Source organism: Ambystoma mexicanum, chromosome 3p (genome assembly GCF_040938575.1).
Source record: "Ambystoma mexicanum isolate Mex_15411 chromosome 3p, UKY_AmexF1_1, whole genome shotgun sequence".
Lineage (NCBI taxonomy): Eukaryota > Metazoa > Chordata > Amphibia > Caudata > Ambystomatidae > Ambystoma > Ambystoma mexicanum.
In genome coordinates, this window is record NC_090925.1 from 581,555,061 (window position 1) to 581,578,710 (window position 23,650).

Below are 23,650 nucleotides of genomic sequence, written 5' to 3' on the forward strand. Positions count from 1 at the left end.
AACTGTGCAAAATGTGGTTTAGATTGGTGAAAAGTTGTGGAATTGTATAAGGACGTTTTGGTACCAGAAATTCATATTTCGATTCTGGCCTCACTGATTGCCCCAATATAAGGTTTAGTAAAGTACAGCATTCAAAAGTGATGCCCGTGAAAGCTCACACACCACTACATATCAATGACAATGCATCAATCATTACTATATATTATATTATTTATTCATAAACATTTCTATAGTGTGACTCGAAAGACAGCATAGAACTTTACAAAACTGCATAACAGTGAAATGCACAACATATTAGTGGTTTAGCTCCTCTTAAGGCCATAGCATCAGGTCCGAAAATTCTTAGTATGGGAAGACCTTGGGTGAAGGCAACAGGAAGGGAGATGGTTTTCACCCTGCATTTGTGACCTTGCATATTGCTGCTTTTAGGGTTAGGAGCAATTGAGAATAGAGCTATGAGGGATGTGTCTTAGTGACTGTGAAATCCTTTTTGGATTGCCTTATTTTTTATTTTTTATTGTGATCTGGTTTAATAAATTAAAACCTTACACATATATACAGATATTAATATAAATATACTGCCTTATTGGTGATGATGGGGGATAATAAGGGTTTTCCCAGGGGACATTCTGTTTACTAAGCACTATTAGTGGAGATCAGTTTGGATGTATATAGTGTTTAGATGAGAGAACACACCCTTACTAGTATAGATCTCAGAACAGGAGGTATTATTCGTGGAAGTTTGAGGAACATGTCTTTTGGGTTTACTACTGCCATATAACTAGTCCTGCTTGTTAAAGGTTGGAGACAGTTCCGTAGGCCATAATGATGTTTAAGGTCCATTCTTTGGGGCGTGAGTAGGAAGGGTGGAGATACAACAGAGAAATTTGCTGAAGTGCTTACAAATTAAAAAGCACAAACCTGTATGTTTAAGACTGGTGTAACCTACAATACTTCAGTCCAAATATCAAGTAGTGTATTTTTCTTTCCATATTTCTTAATGTTTAAACCCTCTTATTCAATTATCTGTTAGTTATAATGTAGTTTTCTCTTTTTTATTGCATTTATTGTACCACTATTAATCCACACCAGCAATGCACGCTAGATAGATCTTGTGCTGGCTACCTCCACTCTCCTTCCCTCACTTTGGCGCTAATATTTTGGGATCTTTCTTTCTGATCATTTCCCTCAATTGGATGTGATCAAAAGCGTGAATACCCACAGAGTGTCATCTTTTGAACAGAGAGCAATCAGGGAGATGCATACTGGTACAGCCAGTGGTGCAAAGTTTGCAGACATTGTGAAAGCCCTTTTAGAAGGCTGACAACCTCTTACTGTATATCATTGCATAACACCCTATGAAAAGCAGTCACTAGAGCAGGAGCAGGATTGTTTGCATGCTTGGGCAATTGAGATGGATCTACTGCCAGGTAGTAAAAAGTAGAAACCATGGGGAGGCCTCTGCATATTAATAAGGCAGGAATCCTGTTATTTTCATCAACAAATGTATCTGTAGGTTTTAAAGGCCTGAGGGGAGAAGTGTTTTGGAGCAGCGAATGGATTGGGAAGCTACTGTCAGCGTAGTCATATAGGATCCATGAAGAACGTCTAATTGACAAGTATCTAATGGACAGGTATTTATGCACTAGGACAGTTTCCAGGATAATTATTAGTATCTTAGTATATTTTGGAATGTGAACTTTCTGAATTAGTTTATCAAGAAGTGGAAGACTTTGCAAGACCTGCAGGAAAATTACCAAGTAATCTGGTCATAAAATAATCGCTCCTGAAAAAGGCAGCGTGTCTCCAAGGTATCAAAGAATCTTTACATAGACTTTTGGGACTGTGGCTGACACCTATTCAAATAGTTAGTTGCTGAAGTAGAGCTTGAGGATAAAGATAATTCTGCTTGACAAATGGGAAAGATAAATATCATACAATGTCATTATTAAAGTATGACCATGAGTCATATGCAAACAATTTGGTAGTGGTTGCCCATGAGATCATTAGGGAGGAACAGCATGTAGTATTTCCAGACATTCCTCTCCGACGACCTTCCTAGGTTCAATTGGGTCCCTTTCTCTCCCCTATCACAATCTTTACCTGCGGCATTCCTCAAGGCTCTATACTCTTGCCGTGGCTCTTCAACATCTACCTTGTCCCTCTTACCCATCAGATCTCCTTCTTCTCTCCTCAATTCCAGTGTTATTCAGAGGACACACACCTCTTCTTCAAGCTTCCCTCTACTCACTCCTCATCCTCATCTCGCATCCATGAATGCCTGATTGCTATTCATACTTGGTGTGCTGCCAATGATCTCTGCCTTAATTCCTGTAAGACTGAGATCCTTCTCATTGGGACTCCAGCTCCCTCCTTCCCTCTGGCAACCCTCTATGGGTCCCTTCCCCTCACACTCTTGTTGCGCAAAAAACCTTCTTGACATCTTTGACTCCTCTCTCTCCTTCTCTCCTCAGATGGCGGACCTTGCCAAGAAGGCCTAGTATCAGCTGCCTCTCCTCAGAGGAATTCTCCCTTTCCTCACTTCCCCCAGAAACTCAATGTCTGCAGAGTTCTGGTCCTCTCTAGGCTGGACTACTACAACAGCCTCTTACTCGAGCTTCCTTTAACTTCCCTTCACCCTCTTCAACCAAACCAGAATAGGACTGCAACATTTAACCATTGGCCTCAAGCCCAGGGGCCGCATCTCTCCAGTCCTAAATTCCCTGCACTGGCTCCAGGTTGCTGCTAGGATCAAGTTCAAGACCTTCTGCATCATCCAACAAGGCTTTCTGAGGCCTGGCATCACGCTACATCCAACTCCCTCTTCCTGAACACCTCCCTGCAAGAGCCCTTTGGTCTTCTACTTCCAACTCTTTGCAGATCAGACATATCTCTAAGCAGAGAGTGGAGGTAGATCTTTCTCTCTTCTGCAGGATATTCCCTCTATAATGGTCTCCCTGCCCCTCTCAGGCTTGAGCCAGATCTCCTTAAGTTTCAGAAACTTCTCAAGACTCTCATTTTCTCTTCTTCCTTCCCTTTCCCCCTCCCCTGCTAACACCCCTGTGTGCCACAGGGAATAGCTGCCTGGTTCCCTCTGAGTTCTAAAGAGCACCAGGCCCCCCACCCAGTCCCCCCCTCCTCACACCCCACATGTGGACCCTCACCCCCTGCACCCCATGCAATCCTTGGCACTTGCCCTCCTGCCCTCGACTAGCCCCCGTTGCCTCCCTCCTGCAATCCCCACTTTAATCCACAATAGCATGCTGCATTTCACCCTACCTGCACTCTCCCTTCACACTTCTTGTTACTGCACTTGCACAATCTGAATGTCCCAAAGCCTAGTAGGACCATTATTGTAATCTTTCTCCCTTGCCCCCCCCACCCCCCATTGTTGTCTTGTGGCACCTGAAAACACCATTTGTTGTATAGGCGCCTTACCACTGGCGTAACAGGGGCCCCCGCAGCTCCCGCGATGCGGGGGGCCCGCTCGCACAGGCCTGGGAGGGGGCCCCACTTGGAGAAAAAAATGAAAAAAAATATTTTTTTTCAAAATATTTTTTTTCAAATTTCTTTTTGAAATCACTTTGCCTTCATACACACAATATTTCTGTAATAGAAATAATGTCTTTATGAAGGCAGGGTGACTACAAAAAGAAACTTTCTTTTTGAAGTCCGAGAGCTCCCCATACCCCATGACATGGAAGACCCCAGGCTGGAGGCCTCCATGTCATGGGGTGGGGGAGCCCTATGACTTCAAAACGAAATAGTTTATTTTTGAAGTCATTCTGCCTTCATAAAGAAATGATTTCCGTTATGGTTTGGTCCTTAACAGAAATAATTTCTTTATAAAGTCAGAGTGATTTCAAAAAGAAACTATCAGTCGCCACACTTGTGCTTTTTTTTTCCGGCACCCGCGAATGGGCAATTACCGGGTCATTACGGCCCCGCCGGACCCGGTAATTGGCCATTCGCGGGCACCGGAAAAAAATGCTCCCCATTCAAATTTGATCCCCATAGGGTTCAATGGGAATGGGGAGCTCGGATGCACCAGCACCATTCAGAATGGTGCCGATGCATCCGACATGCTCTGCTCGCGGGTGCCGGTATGCCCTCCAGGTCAGACCTGTCAGGTGGGAAGGCACCCGGGAGCAGAACTCGTAGTTTCCTGGTCTGGTAACAATGGTACCGGCAAGCTTACCGGTACCGTTGTTACCGGACCAGCAAACTTATACTGAGGCCCAATTTCTTTTTTAAGTAATAGGGCTCCCCTCAACCCAATGACGTGTGTGAGTGTATTGTGAAAGGGTGTACACTTAAATGTGGAGGTGGCTGCCTGTGTGAGTGTATGGTGAAAGGGTGCACATAAATGTATGGGTGACTGGGTGTGCGTGTGTGCGTGTACAGTGAAAGGGTGCACACTTAAATGTATGAATAGCTGCCTAGGTGTGCCTGTATGGTGAAAGAGTGCACACTTAAATGTAAGGATGGCTGGGCGTGCATGCGTGTTTATGGTGAATGGTGTTTGTGCTTGTGTTCAGGGGCACAACAAAACCTACATTTCGGGGGTCTGATCCTTCAAATTCTGAAAGAGGCGTTAACTTCACGGGTGGTGGGGGAGGCAAACTTATTTTTGTGGGCGCATCTAACTTCTTTACGCATTTTAATGAGACTATTCTAGTGCAGCTTCAATGTTACAAGCAGTTTACTCTCTCCTTTAAGTGTGAAAGCACCCACTTATGAACTGTTGTGAGAATGAACAGTCTCCTGTTCCCTTTCTACCCTTCCAATCACTTCCCTGGCATGAAAGTACCAAACCCACATCACAATTTCAATTGCCTAAAAAATGTGGCATTTGGATGCAGGTACTAACAGTGAAATGCTTTACGTTAGTAACTACTGGGCCATTGTTAACAGCGAAACCCAGGTGCCATTTAACATCTGTGTCCTGTTCTGTCCGGTAACTGCTCTGAAGGTCAGCCAGGTTGAGTCAACATAGCCCAAAGTTTCTGGGGGTGAGAGCTGCAGCCCAGTCAACTGAATATTGTTAGGCCCCTACTTGTGTGTAATGCCTTAATTACTTATTGGTAATCGTCATTACTCTTAGCCCTATTCTTCCTTGTCCCTGTACTTGTGTATGAGGCAGTACTTGTGTAGGAGGATATATGCCTCATACACAAGCACTGGGATAAGGTAGAGGTACATGCAGGTAATGCTTGACTTAGCTACCGCTATATTCATTACTCCTAATCCCACTCTTCCTCATCCCAGTACTTACCTATGAGACAAGGAGCCTCAAACGTAAGCTCTGGGACAAGGAAGAGGGAAGTGAAGGTAATTCTGGGCCAAAGAGCTGATTTTGGAGGTTTGGGTAGGGCATGGGAGGGAGAGGGGATGTGTGGGTGGTGGGATTGTGTGATAAATCATAATGGTTGTCCATGTCCAGGCTAAGCAGGCATGATATGTGGTATAAGTGGCTATCATTTTGGTGCACCCAGTCTAGTTATTCCTCAGTTTGGTATGACTTTTTTTGACTGCACATTTCTGATAAAGCAGTCCTGCTAAGTGTAATTACCTGGCTAGATTGGCATTTGGGTGCTGCCAGACTAGCCATTTCTTACTGCAGCATTGTATATTTTTTGAGCATCTGTGATAAAATGATATGATATAAGTCTATTAAAACCCGCCTATACACAAGTGTTTCTTGGTGCGACAAGCAACGTAGTGAAGATAGAGGGTGGACAAGACAAATGATCTTACTAGGCCTTGTGTCATTCAAATCGTGCTAGTGCGAGAATGAGAAATGCAAGGGGAATTGGAGGGGGGAAGTGCAAGGAAGAAGGGAGGGGAAACAGGGCTGTAATGCTCTGAGTAAGTGCAGCCAGGACATTGAGGCTCTAGGTAGTGCAAGGAGAACAAGGGACTGTAGGGTTACAGTTACAGTCCATAAGGGCATGGTAGGCCGGAGGCAGTGCAAGGTTGACTGATCAAGAAAGAGCCTGGACTCAGTGAGACTCTGAGGGTAGCCAAGCAACCCGTCAGTACAGCAGACAGGTAGGTCAGGTAGGTCAGCAGGGGAGGGAGAGAGCAAAAGCAGAGAAGAGGAAAGTTTTGAGCTGCTTCCCGAACATCAGGTGGAGGCCATTCCAGAGGGAGGCACCTGCAGAGGAGAGAGATCTACCCCCACTCTCTGCCTGAAGAAGCGTCTAGCCCTTAGAAAGTTGCAGGTAGCCGGGGGAAGGGCTAGAGAAAAAAGGTATTTTGGAAGAGAGCGTTGGATGTAGTGTGGGCCAGACCCCAGAAAGCCTTGTGGACAATGCAAAGGGTCTTGAACTTGATTCTTGCAACAACCGGGAGCCAGTGGAGAGATTTCAGGGCTGTAGAGATATGATCCATGGGCTTGTGGCCAAGGATAAGTCTCGATGTCCTGTTCTGGAATAGTTTCAGATGGCGGAGAGTAGAGGAAGACAGCTTGAGAAAGAGGCTGTTGCAGTAGTGCTGCCTAGAGAGAAACAGGGCTCTGGAGACAGTGAGCTTCTGGGGTAAAGTGAGAAAGGGAAGAGTCCCTTTGAGTAGGAGCAGCTGGTAGGTAGTGGGACTTCTTGGCAATGTCCGAGATGCTAGGAGAGAAAGAGAGAGTGGAGTCGAAGATGACACTAAAGGTTTTTTGCCTCGCAGGAAGGAGAAAGAAGAGGGCCCAAGGTGGGCGGCCAGAGTGAGAGAGGGAAACCAGGGACAGGGGTCCCAATGAGACAGATCTCCATCTTAATGGCACTAAGGTAGATATCGTTGGAGGTGCACCAATCCTGAATCACGGATAGACAGTCAGGAATGAGCAAGAGATGAGAGGAGCCTGAAGGAAAGCTGAGTGTCATCCCCATAACACAGTTAGAGGAGAAGGTAGAGATCAGGTGGGCCAAAGGGGCCAAGTAGAGGTTGAAAAACCAGGGTGAGAGGATAGAGCCCTGGGGAATGCCACAGGTAGAGAGAGAGGTGGCAGAGTGAAAGGGACCAAGTTGGACCTGGGAGGGGCAGTCCAAGAGGCAGGAGGTCAGCCACTCCAGGGCCTGTTCCGTGATGCCCAGATTCTCACAGAGTCGATTGATCAGGATGGTGTGGTTGACTGTGTCGAAAGATCAAGGAGGATTAGGACAGAAGGAATGCTGGAATCAAGGTTAGAGAGCAGATCTTCACGGGTGTTCAGGATAGAAGTTTTGGTGCCTCTGGCAGCTCTGAAGCCAGACTGATGGTCATGGAGACAACCAACAGATTCAATGTGGAGAGTAAGCTGGGAGATGGGCACTTTTTTCCCAAGAGTTTGCCCAGGAATGGGGTGATTGAGATTGGGAGATAGTTTGCCGGACAGGTAGGATCAGCAGACAGCTTCTTGAGGAGTGGGTGCACAAGGGAGTGCTTAAGAGGAGAGGGGAAGGTTCCAGCAGTGAAGGAATGATTACAGAAATCGTCCAAGGTGCAGCAAGGGTGTCAATATGGTTCTTGATGGTTCTGGAGGAGCAAGGGAGCACCTGTTTGGACGGCACTTTCATGGATCAGACTTGTCTAGAAACCTTGTCGGGTGTTGTCAGAGAGAAAGAGCAGAAAGGAGGAGGAGAGGTAGAGATGGCCAAAGGGGGGGCCGAGAGAGGAAGAGGGAGAGGAGGAGATAGTGGACAGGATGTCCTGAGTTTTAGCGGAGAAGTGAGAGGCCAGAGCCATACAGAGGGCCTGGGATGGAACAGGAGAGGTGGAGACCGCAACAGGATTGACCAGTTCAGTGCAGATTTTAAAGAGTTTAGCTGTGTTGTTAGAGGCAGCAGAGACCCGGGCTTTAATGTGTGCTCTCTTCTTGATGAGTGTTATTGCTTCGACTGGCTTTTTGCGCAACAGTCTAGGTATGTCTAAATGTGGCCTGGCATGCTTTACTGTAATGTTATAACATCTACACTGGTCTACATTGTGCAGCCATTGGGACATGTTTTCAATGTGGCATGTCATTTTTAATAGCAACGCATTAATGTTCCTGTGCACTGTTGGTGACTTGCATGTATTGTATTGGTGTTACCCTACAAAACAATGGCAACACTCTGGCTTTTTCAGAAGGTGTGCTGTATTTGCATTACAACACATATTTATATCTTTCTCCTAGTACAGTGTGCGGTATACCCCTTCAGCAGCACGTTCATGCGTATTGTGCAAGCGTGATAATCTAGGCCGGCCCAGAGTGTGGCACGTCCCGTGATTTGTTGCCGAGTTGGGGGGGGGGCCCATCAGCATGGCTCGCATGGGGGCCCCCACATTTTGTGTTACGCCACTGTGCCTTACAAATATCCAATAAATAAAAGTATAAAGTGCAATAAACTAACCTCAGACAGTTCCTTATTGCTATAGCAGCCCAAGAGTCGTCACTGCCTTCCTGCAGATTCGTGAATGTGTAATAGCAGTGCATTTGATGAGCTGGGACTTCCTCTGGGCAGCAGTAGAAACAGTAAGAATACCAGCATGAGGATTTGATATCAGTGGTTTCACTGAGGGGAATGTCATAAGGGCCATTTGAAGTAACAAGTGTGGCACCATTATTATTTGCTGTTTTTAAAGAAACATTGGCTCAACATATAAGGCAGTAGGTTCATATTAACCCTTTTTTTTAACAGAGGTTGGCAAGGCTACAATGAGCGCCCTTTATGTAAACAACGTTGACATCTTTTCTAGCAACCCAGGAGGGGCCATGCCGTGTATAATCCATTAGGTGCACAAATGTGGTCAGTTGCAAACTATCCATGTGATAACCCTAAAATACAATAGGTTGTTGAGTGTACCAGTTATTTCCCCTGAAACGGTTAATAAAGACAGATTGAGAGTGTCGGACCCTCAACCTGGAATACAATTCCACCTAACCTGGCACACCCGGAAAACCACCTTCTTCAGGAAAAATCTAAATTTCCAGCCGATTTGGATGGCATACCCCTACCTTCTCAACACCATGGCCTGGATCCCACCCAGTGCCACAGCTATCATTACACCAATGGGAAAGCATCCACTGTACTGGTTATGTTCAACCTTCAGGCCCCCTCCCAATCCCATCCCAACGTACCCCTATCTAGCAGTCTTGTCCTAAAAAAAAAGAGAACTAAATCAAGTAGGACAGTAAAGAAAGACCCATAACAAGTTTGAAAACGTACCAATGAATGACATTTTGATTAGAGTTGAGGAACAAATATATAAAGACAGTAATAAAAAGTTATGCAAAGTTGTTTTATTGACTGTGTATATCAATTGCAATCTTCTAACAAAATAGTAGACAACAAACACATACAAAATGAAGCATGGGGGTAAAACACCGTTTTGTTACATACACACCCTACCCAAATGACCAAATCAAATATCCATCCATCCTTAAGTGCTCGGAGCAACTGGGCAGCAGAGAAATTACCACCCAACTGAATCTTCGGAGTTTTGTTTTTTTTCTCCCTTTTTACAGCTTATATTTCTTTAGTGGGGCATAGAGAATTGTTACCCCTGTTGGGGGAAGGCAAGGCTTTTATGTCTTGAGAATGCCAAAAACCAGAAAGGAACTGTTTCGTTATACTGAACTGTCTAATAAAGCAACACTAGTAGTGGATGCGGCAGCCTGATGTGCTGGATGATATTATAGTGGAGAGGCAGCCACATGGTGTCAGGACAGGAGGCATAGATGGTGTGTCAGCTGGGGGGAGGGTGAGAGCAGGCAGCCTGAACACTGGTGTGTCTTTCTTTTGCTGTACTATTTAAACATCGTTCTGAACCTACTGCGCCTCTGCTCTCATCTGCGCCACTGCATGCCAGTGTTTGACTAGCAAATGATGTATTGATACACAGCGTGGGCCTAAACAGTTTAACGTGATGTTCTGTTTGCACTATATACCAGGTGCACTATATACCAGGAATAATAGGACACGACCACATGGTATGTGTTGAGGAAGAGGAACCTAGTATTTCACCTGTTTTCTGAATCTTTCGCATTTCCTTCCACTGCTGATGCTAAGCGTGGGGGCGGGGACGGGGGAGTTTACCAGAAGAGTAGTTGACTGCACAGAACCATCTTCATCCTTTTGTTCTACATTTCAATACAGGTTGTCTTAGCTGAGAATGTATATCTGGTCTTTGGGGTCTTTGGTTGCATGCAAGTGGGCATTGTTTCTTTGTCAGATATATTATGTTATGTTACAGGTATTGATTCAGTTCAGCTTTTAATATTTGTATGGAACCGTAGAGCTTTGAAATCTGTAAGGAAAAAGGTGAGGGTATATATCGATTAATGGAAGCAGGGGGAGCAGAGCAGAGATTCTTTTAGATCAATGTTATTTTATTTATTTATTTTTTAATTTGTAAAGCGCCCAAGACCACAGGCATCAGGGCACTGTTGCGAACCAGTTACATGGTAATTCTTCCTCAGACATACAACAACGGGTATATCAGTTTACCAAATATACAAGAACCGGCAAGAAGGAGTAGCAGCAACAGGATCGGGGTGTGTCAGTTGCAGAGTACATCCAGGGCCCATTAGGCAACTAGCCAAGTTTTTAGAACCTTTTGGAAGGACCAGTAAGAGTCCTCTGCTTTTAGATCAGAGGGGATGTGGCCAGCCAGTGGTTTCAGTTGCCTGCAAGTGGCGATTGTGTGTGGTATGTGGTCGTTTTTCGCTGGCTGTTGGTATCCAGAAAGCCAGATTCTGACACCTGCATGTTGGTTAGTCTAGGGTCTGGTGAGCTGATGAGGCCAGTCGATGGACTAAGGGGGTTTAGCAAACACTTCATTTGGAGATGCAGGCAGGTGAAGGGTTCTATTGTAGAGCAGGAAAGAGAACACCTTCCCAATCATTAGATGTGTGTTAGTGGGTGTGTCGATACTCAGTGGAGCTCAGTGTGGCATTGCATATCCATGTGCAACTTGAGAGAGCCCTGTGATTGAGTCATGGCATGCATTGGAGTATGGGGCGGCTCGCCCTATCATATTGTGTGAGGGATGCCACATATGGAGGGGCACAATCACCATCATGCTGCAATTTGGATGCGGCCGCTGTTAAACATTTCTCTCTGAATGCTGGTCTCCAAGCGTTGACCTTTACCTGTCTTGAAGGTGTTTCTAAATGGCACTGACTGAATCCAGTTTAATTCTTCTGTTTGTGTAAGTCAGTAAGGAGAGTTCCCCACTAAAACCCTTACACTTCACCACTTCCACCCTGAAGCCATGCTCCACACACTGACATCTATAAATCTGCCCCTTTGGCACATTCTGCCCACACATGATGTCCCTGTTTTATTTATTGATAATTACTCCCATGAAGCAGCCCACAGCACCCTCAGAGCACTCTGTCGCCCTACCTTTTGTCACAGTTGTACTCAGCCTGTGTTTGATCTTTTAGAGCTGACCATATTAGTGTAAGGTAGACCTTGTTGTTCGGGTGGTGTACTTCATATTTTCAGAGGTCTCCTGTGACTTTCTATGACTGATAAATTAGCATTCATGTAATTCCTTTTGTGGCTGTGAATATTTGTGTTTCCTGTCCATCTATAATGCCACCAAGTTGATGACTAGACCCATGTAGGCAGCCATGAATTGAGAAAATAGTAGCATGGAAAACAGATTTGCAATTATGAGGTTGAGCTGAATAGTGAACAGTGTGTTTCAGTCAGTTAAGAGGTGGATGGTCCTGATTGAAGCTGAAGAGATGATATTAGAGTTGAAGGAAACCTGGACCAGCCATGTCCTTTCTAGGTTACTAGGAAAGCTGTAGGCTCTGATTAGTGGAATTATTTGCGTGTAAAACAGGGATTTCCGTGCCATTCTGCTCGCAAATCCCTGTTTGATGAATGAAGATTTGGGGGCAGAATGGTAGAATGGCACGCAAATCCCCGTTTTACACACAAATAATTCCATTAATCAGGCCCTTAGAGTAGAATATCATGTTCACTGTTTGTGTTAAATTCGGTTGGAATAGGCTAACCTATGCATATATTTTTTCTCAGACAATGGCCCTCATTATAAGTTTGCAGGTCTGGAAAAAAGTGCCGGTTACAACAGTTACTGCCACCCTTTGCGGACCGGCAAACTACAAGTCTGAACTACTTGCAGGCCTGACCTGCTGGTAGTTCAGGCCCCTACAGGCAGATGTTTCACTGAAGCACCGGCACTGTTTCTAACGGTGCTGGTGCTTCAGTGTTCCCATTCCGGACTCCACGGGAATTGGAACTTACCGTTCCGCTGGGACACACATAACATCCCGGTATTACCAGGATATTGAGCCGAGGAAACAGTAAATTGAGTCTGCTAGTAACCCGCAGGTGCTACTGGCGGGTTACCGGCAGACTCATAATGAGGGCCAATGCATTGGGGACTCAGACGAAGGCCCTAGTGTAAAATGCTCCAGAAACAAACTCCCTATGATGCTAATTGAATAACAGGTGTCACAGCCATTTTATCCTCAAATACAAACCAATCGATTCCCCAAATTGGTATCCATATTTATGGATACAAACATTTAAATATTAGGGTGAGTGTTGTGAAAATGTAACTGTACCACAAGCCCACAGTGTATGATGTACCTAATGATCAATCATACACTCCTTTTATCACAGGCACGTTTGTCAGATATAAAGATCTGTGACACGTTTATGTTCCCAAAATGCTCTTTGGTTTTCTGCAAAGCTGCAAGGCACCCTCATTGGTTCTATTTGTTCAATGAATTTTTCCCATAGGGATTTTTCGAAAGAATGCAATATGCGTGTACCAGACTATCCATCATGGAATGAAAACCTTCTAGCAGAAAATATTTGATATGGTCTTTCTAGGTTTTGATAGGGCGTTTTGCTCAGTAAGACAAGTGAAACGTTGTTATTGTGACTACACTACATTAAGGAAGTGATCACTAGAAATGAACATTGTAACATTTTAAATGGACCGCTTTACAATGTTAGAACATTACAGAGCACAAGTGAATCAAGAAGAGTAAAGTGAGTGACATTGTGCCAGTGGTGGCAGGTGAATTTTATAGGTGCAGTGTCCTAAACTTTATCCACAAAAATTGCACTAGTGAACCCAAATCGTTTTGGGCATTTACATGGGTTCACTCCCCTGAAATGTTTTGAGGTAATGGTTGAAATTAGGTAAAAAGTCATACGATTTGCAACCCATTCATTTAAGGAACACACAAATAAATGCCACATGATATATGACCTATGAACAAAATATGCACGCACTGCCTAGTAAAACACACTTTCCTGATGCCAGTGCCCAACAACATATGCCAGTATTGCCAGTATAAAAACTTCTCATGTTGGCTGTGGCCAGTATACATCATTGGTGCTGCTGTAATAACGCATTTACACGCTGTTGTGCCCAATATTTACCAGTATTGTTGCTTTATGGCCACATTGTCATGCCGACTGTGCCCTTGAGTCTGGCTGGGCTCAATACATACTGTCACAAAACTGTAAGAATACATGTTCATGCCAATTGTTTCCAATATCTGTCAGCATGCCGTGTAAGAATGCATTTTAAGCAGGTTGTGCTCATACTTACCACTTTGTAATCACTTGGTTACCTAGTGGATGTTTTGTATAATTATTTTCAGAAATTAGATGTTCTTTTAATTGGGGTCACGCCAGAAACTTGTGAACATGGCTCCATCAGCCCATGAGGCAAATCTTTGGGCTGCAGACGTCTGCAAAGCCCTGTGACTGATTGAAGAGAAGCAGGCCTCAGTGATGCCATTCTACGCAGAAGAACGAATAATGGCTGGCTCTACATCTAAAAGGTTGGTTCTAAAGCCTGCCGTTCTTGCTGGTTTCACTACAGCTTTGGGGCCAACCTGCAAATTAGTTGGCAGCCAGGGGTTTTCGGAAACAGGATGTGAGAAGGTTGGAGAAAGTATTGTACTTTTTATATTACCTCTATGCCTCGTACCAGTACGTTATGAGGTCCCAACCTCCCGGCCAGGAATCCATTCCCTAATTTCAATATTACTCATATGACCACTGAAAACATAACACTTCCAGTGACCACGTGTATCTGTTTTAATTTTCCTGCTATCCTGTCAGGAATTCAAGTGGATCGCTGGGCTGCCTATTGCACTCTTTATCCTCCCCTTGCATGGCTTGTGGGGCAACTGTGTAGTTCCATTCTATCTGCAGCTCTAACTGGGTTGTGGGTGTGAGGGGGAAGGTGGGTAGCTTCTGATCCCCTTGAGTGGCACGGCGTTCGGTTGAGTTTGTTTTTCAGTCCCACTGCAGCCCGTCATGGTGGTTCCTGCTGCGGGTGTCCTTCATGCTTCTGTCCAAAACAAAGAGTCGCTCTGGACCCAGGAGCAGGTGATAATGGGGGGAGCCGGAGTCTGGGCCTTCATTTCACTGTGAGGGTTGTGTATTTGTTCAGTGCTGGCATGGTCTGGGTAGCCTGGTATTTTATGGTGTGTTTGGAAACCCGGTGGAGCATGTCATGCATGTGTAGGTTGCACTGTGCCCTTGTTTTGCACCCGCAGATCTTCTCCCACCGCAAGTACCTATTTGTGTCATGGGGGTAGAAAAGTAGTTTGAGCAAAGGTTTTTCCTCAATTTTTTTTTTGTGAAGGGGGCTGTGGTGTAAGAGGAATGAACATAAAGGACCAAAGCTCATTCACCACTAGCTACCCACCTCTACCACACCATGGTTGTAGGAAAAACTACTCAATCTTAGATAGCTAATACCATCAAATGATATGCTCCACCAAGGTCATTATATCAAAATTGGCATATTTTAATCTTATATCTCTCAAACAATTATTCTAAAAACCATAAAACAACATTAAGTGTGCTCATTGTTAGCAAGTTAACAAAAAGAAGTGAGCTCAAGTTAACACTTTTGGCTGTTGCTTTGACAAATGCAGTTGTAATTCATATGCATTACGTGGTTACTTGATGTTAGTAACAGTGAATGTGTCCACATCGAGTTTACAAAAAGACATGGTATAACAGCGTCTACATTCTAGTATGTTTCTGGGGCAAAGGACAGCACTGCTGCAGTCTAGATCTCATCAGTGGTGTCCCACGACCTGTCTTCAGGACACAGCTTGTTTAGGATAAGTCAATTACACTGTCTGCATGGCACATATGTATCAGTGTTGTGACCTAGGAACAGATAAAATGGGACGGGTATGAGACATTTTCATAAAAAACATGTGTGTTGTAAATAACAGAGTAGTGATCCTACTAACCTTGTATCAATTTCTTTGGGTGTAGAGGGCGAGATGATTGCATTTGTCAATCTAACCTGACATCAGATTTAGCCATCTGGGATACTCCGTGCTATAAACAAATATATATTGGGAGTCAGTCATTCTGTGTCGGCAAGTACCTTATTGTCATTTTCATATGTATTAAATAGGCATAGATTTTTACCGTCGTTTGTTGAAATGAGCAGTGCCAAGGCTTCTAGAGTCATGTGTAGAAGGATTGTTCCCAAAGTAGCGAACCAAGGACTGCCTGTCCTATAATGCACCATACAATCTATTCGAGACAAAGCAGAAAAATGTGTTGGTACCAAGACTCCCATTATAGCCAGCACTTTCTGTGCCCCTAACTATCTAGATGTTCAAAGAGTGGAACACTTACTTTGGAATGCGTGTGTTGGATAAAGACTTAATACAGCCACAGGACTTCACATGTCATGTAAGCACGCAGATGTTTCACTTGAAATATTCACCCTGTATTTGTTTAAGGAGAATGTGCCAGTTAGCAAGTTGTGCTGTTCTAACGGGTTCGTCTAATGCATTTAAGACAGCAAAAGTGAAGGATTAACAGCTTACCTCAAAGAGCCGTGGTGGAGTCTCGTATTTGCAAACAAGATGTTCGGCATGAACAATGGATTGAATCCGCACTGCCGTCATATCCTCTCTGCCTGTCAGCTAACAGACAGAGAGGACCGGACTCCTGCTAAAGTGTATAGAATCTTACTATCACGGAGCAGGCGAGCCATCTTCGAATGGTGTACTGTATATTAGCAGATGGCTAGAAATATATATTTTCTTGTTGCGCCAGTGTTTTGGATACTATACTTATAGACCCAGCTGTTTTTACAGCGTGTATTATTCATAGCTCGCCATATTGCCTGCATATATGCAATATTCTGATGCTGTGGAAACCCGGCTGTACCTAGGGTGTCATAAATACAATGGAAGGATTTGACTGCGGATGTGGGATGTACTTACATAGTCCATCTGCATTCTACATGTAATGCATATCGTAGATGGATACAGATCCCTGCATTGATGATTCCATAGATTGCAGCACAGTGGGAGTCTAGATGAAAAACCTCTCTTCATTGTTTGACACTTCAGATGTGTCGGAATGGACAGCCTGGTGTTAATGGACGAAAAGATTCCATTCCACGGCAATGTTCAGTCCAGATTGGTCAGTTTTTAGATCATAAATCCATTTCTGCTCCAATTTTTTTAGTGACAAGTCTCTATTGCCACCTCGTGGATGTGCTTTCGTGGTCTGAATTACGAACCAAAAAATATCTTCACAGGTGTGTTTTGCCTCTAAGTAGTGGGCTACAAGGGGCTTGTCAGGTGTCCCATTTGGGTTTGTTGAACGGTGTTCACCTATTCGTAATTTAACAGATCTAACTGTTTTGCCCACATATATGAGCCCACACAGGCATTTTATCCTGTATATTACCCACTTGGTGAGGCAGTTCGAAAAAGACCTGTATTTCCACAATTTACCGTTTAGGTCAATTTGCTTCATATTCTTGGTGAGGTGGCATACCGAGCATTGCCCGCATGCGAAGTGTCCGCAAACTGGAGGAAGCCCCCACAGTGTTGACTGCGTCAGTGTCTCGATTTTGTTCATTGGATAGGTGTGAACCAGTTTGTCCGAAGATTAGGCATCCTTTTGAATGCAAATCTTGGGCAATTGGGTCTAAAATCTTGTGTTTGAACAGTTTTCCAATGTCCTTCTCAGGTCATTACTTAACGGAGAGAAAGATGATATACATGTAATTCTCTCTTCTTGAGGTTTAGTTTGTTTTTTCAGGATAACCTCACGATTCGCATTTTGTGCTCGTTTCATGGATCTCCTAATTATCTTGCGGGGATACTGTCTATGTTGCAGTTTGTTACTTAGTTCATGGCTGTTGCTTTTAAAATCTTCGATCTCACTACAATTACGTCGGATTCTGAGAAATTGCCCATAGGGCAGATTTTCCCAGAGACTTTGTGGATGGAAGCTGCTGTATAGCAGTAATGTATTCTTGTACGTAGGTTTATTATACAATGTAGTGCCCAGCCTTTGGTTGTTCTTTTTGCAAAATTTTAAATCAAGAAATGCAATGCTTTCGCTACCCCACACGAGCTCACCAGAAGCATCCAGCCGCATACACCACTCGTGCTGCCTGACCTACATGAAGCAGCACCCACGGAATCCACAGCATTGGTGAGGTGATATCCTTGCTAACCAGCCACATTTCACCTTATTAGGCCTGCCCTCCGAGCCCTGTTGGCAACCAGAGCCCCACCTGTGTACCTGCACACATCCTCTGCGACGATCCGCCATTTTGTCTCAATCTTGCGGCCTGACCTCAAAATGGCGGGCGCAACGCGGCCCGAAAACGAGACTGCCTTTGGTTGCTAAGCAACCTGACTTCTCTTCAGCCAATCCCCTACACCGGTAGGCGGAAGCCGGCATCGGGAGAAGGCCCAAGGGAAAAGGCCCTGTTCCTCCCCAGTGAGCCCCACTCAGCTGCATCTGCTCGCCTAGAAGGGTGAGAGGGCTGGAGCCCTCCCCTACCCCACACGAGCTCACCAGAAGCATCCAGCCGCATACACCACTCGTGCTGCCTGACCTACATGAAGCAGCACCCACGGAATCCACAGCATTGGTGAGGTGATATCCTTGCTAACCAGCCACATTTCACCTTATTAGGCCTGCCCTCCGAGCCCTGTTGGCAACCAGAGCCCCACCTGTGTACCTGCACACATCCTCTGCGACAATCCGCCATTTTGTCTCAATCTTGCGGCCTGACCTCAAAATGGCGGGCGCAACGCGGCCCGAAAACGAGGCTGCCTTTGGTTGCTAAGCAACCTGACTTCTCTTCAGCCAATCCCCTACACCGGTAGGCGGAAGCCGGCATCGGGAGAAGGCCCAAGGGAAAAGGCCCTGTTCCTCCCCAGTGAGCCCCACTCAGCTGCATCTGCTCGCCTAGAAGGGTGAGAGGGCTGGAGCCCTCCCCTACCCCACACGAGCTCACCAGAAGCATCCAGCCGCATACACCACTCGTGCTGCCTGACCTACATGAAGCAGCACCCACGGAATCCACAGCATTGGTGAGGTGATATCCTTGCTAACCAGCCACATTTCACCTTATTAGGCCTGCCCTCCGAGCCCTGTTGGCAACCAGAGCCCCACCTGTGTACCTGCACACATCCTCTGCGACGATCCGCCATTTTGTCTCAATCTTGCGGCCTGACCTCAAAATGGCGGGCGCAACGCGGCCCGAAAACGAGGCTGCCTTTGGTTGCTAAGCAACCTGACTTCTCTTCAGCCAATCCCCTACACCGGTAGGCGGAAGCCGGCATCGGGAGAAGGCCCAAGGGAAAAGGCCCTGTTCCTCCCCTGTTCGCCCCGGGACGCTACGGACCTGCAGCCACATATGTTCGACCAGCTTCCACTAGCCACAACTACTTGCTTGGACACTGACTACTCCCACCCTTAATGCTCTGCACTGCTACGCCACACCGTTACGCACCGGGGTCAGAGCAGGAGCTCCCCCACAGCAACCCGCACTGCAGGAGCAACACAGAGACACCCTGTCCTTTGACCTTTGTCATATAAGGTAAGCCTGCGGGCTTTATCTACCCCTTGCACTATCCCCAGACATGCATGTTACTTTCATATGTGCCGCCCAAAATGCCATAGTCCTACTATTAGCTACGCACTCAATGCATATGTACCTTTGCTAGTCACTCTTTGTTCTGCCCAGTCTATGCCACTAAAAAAGTGTATGCCTACCCCATCTCAAAAAAATCAGCCTTCATTCCATAGGGTGCCCATACAAATTCGAATCTAGCCATTTTGATGTGATACTCTGCCATTCGAATCTAGCCATTTTGATGTGATACTCTGCCATTCGAATCTAGCCATTTTGATGTGATACTCTGCCATTCGAATCTAGCCATTTTGATGTGATAACCTGCCATTCGATTCTAGCCTGCCCTTAGCGGCCTTGATCTACTGTGTTAACTGCCTGCCCCTAGCGGCCCTGCTCAATTGTGTTATTGCATGCCCCTAGCGGCCCTGACCTACTGTATCTACAAATGCAGCCCCTTGGCACACACCCCAAAGCGCCTACACACCTCCCTTCCTCTTTATCCATCTTCTTCACATCCCTCTCCCTTCTGGCCATCTGCAGCATGCCGCTTGCGCACCCAGACCTGCATGCCCACCCATGCCTTACCCCACCATCTGACCTCATACACAGCACAGCGTCGTCTGCACTCCATTCCACACTCAACCACCACACCAACCCGATCGGACATCACCCACTCCACCTCAGGCTCCGTAGACTAAGAACACGCACCAAACACCTCCTAACTCTCCGCAGCACTCCTCACTTCACACTCCTTAGGAACAACAGACTCAGCTCTCGCACCCATACATCAGCCGCCCAGACTTACCTCTCTGACCACACTCACTACCCTAGCACCCATTATGCTGCATCTATCACGCCCCAGCCTCACTCACCCAAATACGCATCGCCCACCCCCAACACCACCAACGCCAACACACACACTCTACGACCAGACTTAAGATGCGCTCTCATCAATGCACGCTCTGTCCATGCCCATGCCATTGAAATCAATGACCTTATCACCACCCACAATCTTGACCTACTTGCCATATCCGAAATCTGGCTCCATGAAGCTTCCAGTCCATCCATCCACCTCGCTCTCCCTCAAAACTATACCATTCTCAGACAGGACCGTAAAAACTCCAAAGGTGGTGGCGGCGTCGCCCTCATCTTTAAAGACACCCTCTCCATAAGAATGTGTAATCAACAATGGGACAACAACGCTGATCTCCTCACTGCTAAACTAGCCCTCTCACCTAACTGCACCATAAACTTCTTTATCACCTACAGACCACCAGGATCACCCTTCGACTACCAAAAGCAACTCCTCCAAAACATAGGCAACAACCTCAAAAGCACCACCAAAAGCATCCTTCTAGGGGACATTAACCTTGGTTTAACTGACCCAAAGGACAAATCAGCCGCAAATTTAGCCAAAGAACTATCAAACTTGGGGTTCGAACACAAAATTACTGCCCCCACTCATAACAAAGGCAGATCCATTGACTGGCTAGCTGATCACAACTGCTCATCTGCAATTACCTCCATCTCTGCCCTCCCATGGACAGACCATTACCTCATTCAATTCTCCATTCCTACCACGCCCACTCATAAAACCTTAACTCATGCCCCACCCGCTAAAGTAAGAAGCTCCAAAAAACTCACTGCTTCCAACCTCGCCCCTCTCCTCGATATCCCTGAACTCAAGCCTCCTTTCATCCATGACCCTACCTCTCTAGCCAACATCTACTCCAGCACGCTCACTCAAGCCATCGATCTCATTGCCCCTCTAGAAGAAAAAAAAGGGAAAAAATCAATGCACTGCAACTCCTGGTTCACTGAAGAACTATCTGACCTTCGCACCAAGAAACGCAAAGCCCTATCCAGATGGCAAGCAGCGCCTAATCAATCCTCGCTTAAAGATTTTAAAGAGATCTCTTTGACCTACAAAAAAGCCATATTCCACGCCAAATCCGAATCCTACAATCAGAGAATTACAAATGCCAGCTCCAAATCAAGAGAAATATTCTCCATATTCAAAGAACTCACCACACCTGCCCCCGGCCCAGTTGAAATCATCAAGGATGAAGCCTGGTGCACAGGCATCCAGGCTGCCCTCCTCAACAAAGTTAAAACTCTCCAAGACAAAATAGCCTCACAACGCAAAGCTCTCAACACCCCTACTTGCTCGCCCACACCTTCCACCAACAACTCTCTCTCACAAACACCCCTTTTTGCTTTTAGAGAAGTCTCAGAGACGGAAGTCAAGGACCTCCTCAAAAAAATCAAACCTTCCACCTGCAAAGGGGATATCTGCCCACCCTCATTAATCAAAGAGTGCTCAGAATCCCTCACCCCCATCATTACAGCTTTCATCAATGCCTCCTTCGCATCTGGAACTGTACCACAATGCCTAAAAGAAGCCTGGGTCCGCCCGCTCCTAAAAAAACCCTCTCTCGATCCTTCCTCCCCTAACAACTATCGCCCCATCACCACTGTCCCCTTTCTCCTAAAAATCCTAGACAAAGCCGCACACAATCAAATCCAACACTACCTAGAAACCAACACCAGCCTAGGCAAAAGACAATCAGGCTTCCGCAAAGGCCATGGGACTGAAACTGCCCTTCTAGATTTAAAAAATCAAATTACCAAAATAATGGACACAGGCAAACCTGCTCTCCTCCTCCTGCTCGACCTCTCTGCAGCATTTGACCTGGTCGACCACAGCATTCTCACATCTCACCTCTTCAATGCTGCACACTTCTCTCACAAGGCTACCACCTGGATCACATCCTTCCTTGAAGGTAGGGCCATGAAAGTGTACTCCGACCAGGACAGCGCCCCCCCCACCACTATAAATTGTGGAGTCCCACAAGGGTCCTGCACTGCACCAACCCTTTACAACCTATTCACCAAACCCCTCTTTGACTTACTGGACTCCCTCAACATAGCGTACACAAACTACGCAGATGACACGCAAGTTCTCCTCCCCCTCTCCGGAGACTACGACCTAGACTCAGAAGCCCTCTTCAAAATCTACTCGACAATCCAAACTTGGATGGCTATCAATGGTCTCTGCCTAAACGGAGACAAAACCGAAATCATCATCCTAGCCCCCAACGAAACACTAACCAAACTCAGCCCCAACTATTCTCACATGATCATCGACAGTATTAGCATACCTGTCTCCTCTGCCGTCAAGACCTTAGGAGTCTACATTGACGCCACACTCTCAATGACTAGACAAACCAGCGCCATCGCCTCAGCGTCTGCTCTGACCACCAAACTCATTTACGCCATCAAACCTTACCTCACCACGCCTAACTGCCTCTCCATAGCTAGAGCTACTATAGGAGCCAGATTGGACTACTGCAACGCCCTCCTGGCAGGCACATCGTCTAAAAACCTAAGCAGGCTCCAAATAGTGCAAAACAATGCCCTCCGCGCTGCACTACACATCCCCAAAACTGACCATATTTCACAGGCCAGAAGACTTGTCCACTGGCTCCCAGTCAAGGAAAGAATCAACTTTAAAATCCTCACTCTCACACACAAGTGCATCAATCACACAGCACCCCCCTACCTATCTGAAACTATAACTAAGAACTCTTCCATCCGTCCCAGAAGAAGCCATCTCACCAACCAACTCAGAGTACCCACTGTAAAAAGAGCCAAAGCCGGCGGCATAGGCTTCCCACACATAGCTCCTAAGCTCTGGAATGCCCTCCCTAACTCACTCAGAGCAGAACCTTCTCTGTACTCCTTTCGCAAATCTCTCAAAACCACTCTATTCAACTAACTCCATCCTTCCTTCACCCACACCAGCTCGCATACGTCTGTTACGAAATGTGCCATGTAATGAAAACTGCTTTGTAACCATCTTCCTTCCACGGTAACCAGATTATGTATGTCCTCATGTAACAGCGCCACGATGCCCCCGGGCTGACGTGCGCTTTAAATAAATCTGAATAAATAAATAAATAAATTGTAAATTTGATGGTTTGGCTTTGGGGCCAACCTGCAAGTTAGTTGGCAGCCAGGGGTTTTCGGATACAGGATGTGAGAAGGTTGGAGAAAGTACTGTTCTTTTTATATTACCTCTATGCCTCGTACCAGTACGTTATGAGGTCCCAACCTCCCTGCCAGGAATCCATTCCCTAATTTCAATATTACTCATATGACCACTGAAAACATAACACTTCCAGTGACCACGTGTATCTGTTTTAATTTTCCTGCTATCCTGTCAGGAATTCAAGTGGATCGCTGGGCTGCCTATTGCACTCTTTATCCTCCCCTTGCATGGCTTGTGGGGGCAACTGTGTAGTTCCATTCTATCTGCACCTCTAACTGGGTTGTGGGTGTGAAGGGGAAGGTGGGTAGCTTCTGATCCCCTTGAGTGGCACGGCGTCCAGTTGAGGTTGTTTTTCAGTCCCACTGCAGCCCGTCATGGTGGTTCCTGCTGCGGGTGTCCTTCCATGCTTCTGTCCGAAACATAGAGTCACTCTGGACCCAGGAGCAGGTGAGAGTGGGGGGAGCCGGAGTCCGGGTCTTCAATTCACTGTGAGGGTTGTGTATTTGTTCAGTGCTGGCATGGTCTGGGTAGCCTGGTATTTTATGGTGTGTTTGGAAACCCGGTGGAGCATGTCATGCATGTGTAGGTTGCACTGTGCCCTTGTTTTGCACCCGCAGATCTTCTCCCACCGCAAGTACCTATTTGTGTCATGGGGGTAGAAAAGTAGTTTGAGCAAAGGTTTTCCTCAATTTTTTTTTTTTTTGTGAAGGGGGCCGTGGT